The sequence below is a fragment of the Cupressus sempervirens genome, chromosome 7 (genome assembly GCF_028749045.1).
Source record: "Cupressus sempervirens isolate cs-2001-9-10 chromosome 7, ASM2874904v1, whole genome shotgun sequence".
Lineage (NCBI taxonomy): Eukaryota > Viridiplantae > Streptophyta > Pinopsida > Cupressales > Cupressaceae > Cupressus > Cupressus sempervirens.
The window spans coordinates 5,151,650-5,157,649 of NC_143124.1; the positions used below are offsets into that span (position 1 = coordinate 5,151,650).

The following is a 6,000-nucleotide window of genomic DNA, read 5'->3' on the forward strand; positions in this document are numbered from 1 at the left end:
AGAGATAACTAGACAATTATTCAAGGATGCTGAGGTCCCTTGGTGGAAGCAAGTTTGGAGTAAATTTTCTCGGTCCAAGTGCAATTTTTTCATGTGGCTAGTGGTTCACAACCACTGTCTTACATGGGATAATCTTTGTAAACATGGATTTCAGGGCCCCTCTTATTGTGTTTTGTGTGGTAATGGGAAGGAGTCTGTCTCCCATCTATTCTTCCATTGCTCCTTTTCTACTCAGTTATGGCATCTTTGGTGGATTGCTTGGGGTTGCTCTTGTAGGCATGCTTCCTCTTTGCCTGAGTTCTTGGCCCACTTGGGCAGTGCTCCCTCCAAGTCTTCTCCTCTACATGCTACTTGGATTGTTGGCCCATCTTTCATTCTTTGGCATATATAGCTGGAGAGGAATCGTCAAATCTTCCAAGATGTTTGGATTGGTGTTATGCATTTTTGGTGGAAAATCTCACATTCTCTTCGAGAAACTATTCAAGTCAAGTGTGCCCTAGATGGGAGGTATGGATCCAGCTGATCTTGCTATATGCGATCGCCTCAATTTTCATCTTTAAGATGGGGTTGCAGCTCAATGGTATCAAAGAGTGCCCAAACATCCTTGGCAACAAGGGAAAGGATGAGTGAATTGGGAGGGGCATTGGACTCCTCATGGAGTTCTGAAAATTAACACTGACGGTTCTTCTCGAGGGAATCTAGGCCCTGCTGGTATTGGGGGAGTGGCTCATTGTAGTTCTGGTGAAGTTCAATTCTTTTTCTCAGTGCATAAGGGTGACCATACTAACAATCTCATGGAGGCTCAAAGCATTTTGTATGTTGTGGAAGAGTGTTGTTTGCAGGGATGGTGCAAGATTATCTGAATTTAACTCCCAAGTGGTAGTGAACTTGCCTTCCTCGCAAGAGCTTAAGGATGTTAGTTGGCAGCTGGCCACTATTGTTAATCAGACTCTTCTCTTTTGTACTTCTCTTGAGTTCATTAGGTTTACATACATTCCTTGTGAATAGGACAAAGGTGCTGATTGTTTGGCCAAATGGGCCTCTGGTCATGCTCTAGGCTCGAATATTATGGACAGGGGGCAACTTCCCCTTGACCTATTACAAGAATTTGATGAACTTGTTGCTCAAGATAGAGCTCCTTGTTGACTAACAATCTCATGGAGGCTCAGAGCATTTTGTATGCTGTGGAAGAGTGTTGTTTGCGGGGATGGTGCAAGATTATCTGAATCTAACTCCCAAGTGGTAGTGAACTTGCCTTCCTCGCAGGAGCTTGAGGATGTTAGTTGGCAGTTGGCCACTGTTGTTAATCAAACTCTTCTCTTCTGTACCTCTCTTGAGTTCATTAGGTTTACATACATTCCTTATGAATAGGACAAAGGTGCTGATTGTTTGGCCAAATGGGCATCTGGTCATGCTCTAGGCTAGAATATTATGGATAGGGGGCAACTTCCCCTTGACCTATTACAAAAATTTGATGAACTTGTTGCTCAAGATAGAGCTCCTTGTTGAGCTCTCCTTGTTGTAATCTTTTTTGTTTTAATAAATTTTTACCCCTCTTTTTCTCATTATTATAAAAGAGTTGAGCAATACTATCAAAATGCAGAGAACTATAAATTTTGGAAAGTGGCAGTTGTTTCAACATCTTCAATGAATAATTGAAATAGATTGGATGTTCTTGGTTGTGCTTCTTACCATCTGTAAGTTTCCTCACAAAGCCTGCAAGTTCAAGCTTTGCGATCATTAAACTAAGCATGGCTTTGACCTCAGCATTCCAATTACCTTTTTGCTAAAGATGATAACACTTGATTCATATTACCCACAGTTTCAGTGACATGTGTCCTCCATTGTTTTCAACAGTCACCACCAATTTCGGTTGCCACTATTTGTAAAGTTTTCATCTTAACAAGAATTTTTCTTTATGATTTTTCCTTCCATGAAAACAATTTCCTTCGGCTAACATCTGTTGTGTTGGAAGCACATCTATCCTCTATGTATGCAGAATTTTTTTTGTTGTTAATGCTTTGCAAAGAATAAAAACATTCTCTTTTGGTCTGTATTTTTTAGCGAGAATCTGTAGGTGAACTCTATACCCTGCTACAATGGTTTGGAAGCTGCCAGTACATCTTTTTTCTTCTGAAACAGGGTTCAGTTTAGGTTCTCATGGATAACTTGAAAGTTTTGTTTAATGTGATGTAAGTGCAATGATCTATTGATTTAGTTTATTGTTGGCGTTTAGCAGCATGGTCATTGACACACTTCCTGCAGCATAAATCTATCCCAAAGGGGTTTTGGTTGAAAGACCAAAACACCAGATGTTCCAAAACAGATTTGGGTGACTCTCTCAGGTCTGATGTGACAAATCTAGAACTCAATCTCAGCCATGCTAAAACCAACAAAAGAATACAGGAAGCCTTCCATTCCAAAAACAAAACAAAAAACAAAGAAACACAAAGAACACAAAAACATGAACTCAAAGCGACAAACAAACAGAGACCCACTTCATCAGTTCTTGCTTCTTTATTTATTGATACAAGATTCATTCTTGCATGTCGTTCTGATATTCACGGTGCATTGTTTATTTAAACATCCGTACATAAATGTTTCCTCTTTACTTATTCTTGTGGAATTTTCATTTTCCATTAACGTTATGACACTAACCAGAACTATATAGCATATTTACTCAAGAGTGACACTTATTATCAGCCCATGGGAATTGAGGCAGTAAGTATTAAATGTGGTTGTTATACAAAATCAAACTTGTTATCAGTCATTCCGTTTTTATCAGAAATAGTTTCTATATGTGGCTGGCTTTGAAATTGATCATCGATCATTGACAGAGTAAGTTTGACCCCATCAAATACATGTAGCACTTAAGCTTACACCTCATGCACACTTGTCACTAATCCATCAAGAAGGAAAATTAAAAAATAACTGTTTAATTATATTCTATTTATTATCTATTATTGTTTTTCTGTTAAATACAGTTCTGCCAGCAGTCAGTTTCATATAAAGCTAATTCAATATCCTAGTTGATTCAATAAATGCCCTCCCTTTTTCTATCAAGCTAATTCAATATCTATGCAAAAGAGTAGTTTCAAATTCTGTAAAAGAAACACTAAAGAATTATTCCATCTTCAGCAATTACATTAACTTATGAAGTAGAAGTAAAGAGTAATATGAAAATCACTAGTATAAACCCATCCAAAAGTGTGTAGGTGAAATCTATAACATAAATCTCTATGCAATCACCATTATGAGATAAAAATCTGCAGACTTCGGGGACAAGTGTAAAAGCAATATAAACGTTTTAATTTGAATCCCATTTTGTGTAAGGAAAATCACGAATTTTGTCATTCCAAAGTTAATTCCAGCATTTACAACTCTTTCCCGATTCTTGTTTTCTGTGCTTTGAACACAATAATGTCTGCCTAAAAGGCCAGCACTTATAAAAGAGTATAACTATTCTAATTTCTAAAACGTAAATGTCTTTTGAGAGTATCCACTAATGAACCTGCCACATGCTCTAGGAATCCAAAGTTTGGTCTGTATAAAAAAGAATGCACATTTTTGTCCTTAGACAATCAAATTACTAAAACATGTTTCTAAATCCAACTAAGAGAAACAAATAATAACATGGTTACCTTTGATGTGTGAAAAATAAACATAGTAACACCAACAACAACAACTACTTCAAGAATTAGTCCAAACCAGTGTTACTTGAAACTGTATTTCCATCATAAATGCACCCATTTCAAAGAAATAAATGACCCAGTTTTGGGGACGGGGGACGGGGATCAGTTGGAATGTTTCCAAGTTGTTCCCAATGAAGCAAAATCTTCTGAAACTGTGCTAGAATCTCAGAATTGGGCAATGCCCATTTCAGAAACCATTGACTGTCCACCAGACAGCTGGGGATAGCCAACCCCCATCCATCCCAGGGACGGGTCAATTCTGACAGCTGTAGCTTTATTTCATGAAGTTTTTAAAGTATATTTTGTATTCTCTAGAAAACTTTCATAGATAAAATAACATCAGTAGCATCGACCCAAGATCAGATTTTCTTAAATTCTAGACTACTGAAACATATGGTACTAGATTACAGACTATTGAAACTTATGATCACACAGGGCATATATACGCTTTCACAGATAGTTTCAGACTTTAATGTTTAAGTTTGTATTCACAGTTCCAATTGTAAATTGGTAAGTAATAGAAACACTAGTTACATTTCAGAAAATGAAATAACACTTCAACATCTGAATATATGCAAAGGTTTAAAATGAACAGGATATAAAAATGTGTTTTCTGAACTGCACATTAAAATATAAAGAATATGGTCAATAGGCTTGACCTGAATCCCTTCAGCTTCTTTGATGAGTCCTAGGTAACAATTTTCTCCCCTTTAAAAAAATGAGAACAGTAAAAATTTAGTCTCCATAAAAATGATAATAATCTATATATCCAAAATAAATATAGCTGAAAAAAGTTGTTCATTCTGACGAAGGTACCTCTGCAAAGACCACTCTTTCCAATTCCGTCTAGTCTATGAAACGATAGCGGCCGGAATAAACTTATCAATCATTCTGCTCAAACAAATACATCAAGTTAGTGTTGATGCAACAAAAATGAGAAAAATAAACTTCAAAGAGACAGGGTTTATCACCAAAGACAATTAAAAAGGTAAGAATACAGAGCTCTATGGGTTATACCTGGTTCCTGTATTTTGGGGAAATTTCATCATCTTGAAATGTTAAGAAATCCTTAACAAAATTATCACAACACAAACGCAGATATGAGCTTTTGATTGCACCCAGAACAAACCCTCATTAGCCTATAGGGTTTCAAGGAACGGAATTTAGCATTTTCAACAAGGAAAATCGGGTCGGGTTTATTGTTTATTTTTTTCCAACAAGTTGAACAATTACATGTTTATTTTAGCATTAAAATACTCAAAAATAATTATAACAGTAGATTATTAATTTAGATAAATACAAAACACATATGTTTAACTTTTAATATATTTATTATTTAAAATTCATCATTAATAATCTTAGCTTTTGTTGAAATATATAAAATTCATCATTAATAATCTTAGCTTTTGTTGTTTAAACTAAATGTGTGGATGCCGTACAGATAGCGATATTTGACAGTAGCAGAGATGTGGCGAGAGAGGAGAGGTTGAAATGGCAACGGATCACGACTATCATGACTTTTGAAATATATTTTAAACTAACGGATACATCGCTGGTATGCCCTAATAGAATTATCGTACTTCTGCAACTATTATGACTTTTGAAATATATTTTAAACTAACTTTTTATTCAAGTATTTTACAATGAGAGAAGAGATCATTTTAATGTAAACTTCAATTTTTATTTTTTTTATTTTTTAATTAAATATTGTTTATAGTAAAACAATAAAATATTAGAGTAAAATTTTAATGTAAACTTTAATTTTTTTTAATTAAATATTGTTCATAGTAAAACAATAAAATAATAGAGTAAAATGTTCTGTAGTAATAAACTATTAGAAAGTAAAATATTGTATATTAGTAAATTAGTAAATGTTATTAAAAAATATATATTATCTATTTCTTTTAGTAATGTAATTTTTTAATTTATAATTGAAAAATAAGTTTTTATAGACTATAAAATAAAAAATTAATAAATTATAATTGATTACATAAGTCACATTTTAAATTTTATTAAATAAGTCACATTTTAAAATTATTTTTTAGGTAAATTTTATTATTATTCATAGATTATCAATAATGTTGTCTAACTTATTTCTTATCTATTTTTTCCAACAAGTTGAACAATTACATATTTATTTTAGCATTAAAATACTCAAAAATAATTATAACAATTACATGTTTATTTTAGCATTAAAATACTCAAAAATAATTATAACAATAGATTATTAATTTAGATAAATACAAAACACATATGTTTAACTTTTAATATATTTATTATTTAAAATTCATTATTAATAATCTTAGCT

The 6,000-nt window shown here is 33.4% G+C and overlaps 1 protein-coding gene across 1 annotated transcript in view; it reads right to left on the bottom strand.

Annotated features, from left to right (window-relative positions):
* LOC149545127 (uncharacterized) overlaps window positions 1-4,899 on the bottom strand; it is a 162,094-nt gene extending 157,195 nt beyond the window's left edge. Inside the window, exons 1-3 of the mRNA XM_089790526.1 lie at window positions 4,710-4,899; window positions 4,509-4,583; window positions 4,352-4,400 (exon numbers count right to left, since the gene is read on the bottom strand). The gene's annotated coding sequence lies outside the window, so the exon portion shown is untranslated. The remainder of the gene's footprint in view (window positions 1-4,351; window positions 4,401-4,508; window positions 4,584-4,709) is intronic.
* Between the last annotated feature and the right edge of the window lie 1,101 nt (window positions 4,900-6,000).